Below are 876 nucleotides of genomic sequence, written 5' to 3' on the forward strand. Positions count from 1 at the left end.
AGAATCTTTTAACTTTTATTTTGGTGCAGCCTTTTTTTTCAATAATTTTTTGCTTTTATTGTCTTTTTAATGTTAATTACTGATTTAATATTCAATACTCGGTTCTATTTGTGACAGCTCCCATTTACTTAAAATTGAGGCCAAACTTAGTTATAGTATGTTTTCTGAGATACTAATGGATTTTATGTCTTTGAAAAAGAGTAAGAGTAAACTTTGACTGTTCTTGTGCTTGCCTTCAACTGTTATTATTTTTTGCAGTCTCAATGATAGTTCGAACCAATCAAAGATCCCAATGGCTAAATAAAGAGGTGTAGGTGAACCTCTGCATTGCATTCTGTAGTTATCTAGTGTCCATTATGGAATTGAATATATTTAATTTAAGAAAATTAAAGTGATTTCTTTGGCTTGGCAATTTTTTTCTTATATCTGTCAACTTTCAGCATGCTTTCAGTAAAAACAGCTAAGACTTTCTTTCATATGAGATACCAACAAATGTTTTTGGCGGATATTGTTTCAATAAAAGCCGCTTCTTGGTTTTGGTACTACGAGTTTTCAAACAAAAATTTGAAATTTCTGTGCATAATTGCCCATTTTTGCTGTCCCTTCTGTTTCACTTTTCTCTGTTAAAAGTCGCAATACTTAACAATCTAACATAAGAAAGCCGTTGAAAAATTTGTAATTGAATATATATATATATATATATATATATATATATTTATATATTCAATTACAAATTTGTTATTTTTTGTTATCGTATGCCAAATATTGGGTAAAAAAAGGTCTCAATACTCAACAATGCATTTTCAAATGGTGTTGTTATTTTTTGTTATCGTATGCCAAATATTGGGTAAAAAAAGGTCTCAATACTCAACAATG

General features: G+C 28.8%; 1 protein-coding gene across 1 annotated transcript in view; it reads right to left on the reverse strand.

The window, feature by feature from the left end:
- LOC142335837 (uncharacterized) overlaps positions 1-876 on the reverse strand; it is a 38,824-nt gene that overhangs the window by 8,182 nt on the left and 29,766 nt on the right. The window lies entirely within an intron of this gene.

Source organism: Convolutriloba macropyga, chromosome 3, assembly GCF_964194025.1.
Source record: "Convolutriloba macropyga chromosome 3, txConMacr16.3, whole genome shotgun sequence".
NCBI lineage: Eukaryota > Metazoa > Xenacoelomorpha > Acoela > Convolutidae > Convolutriloba > Convolutriloba macropyga.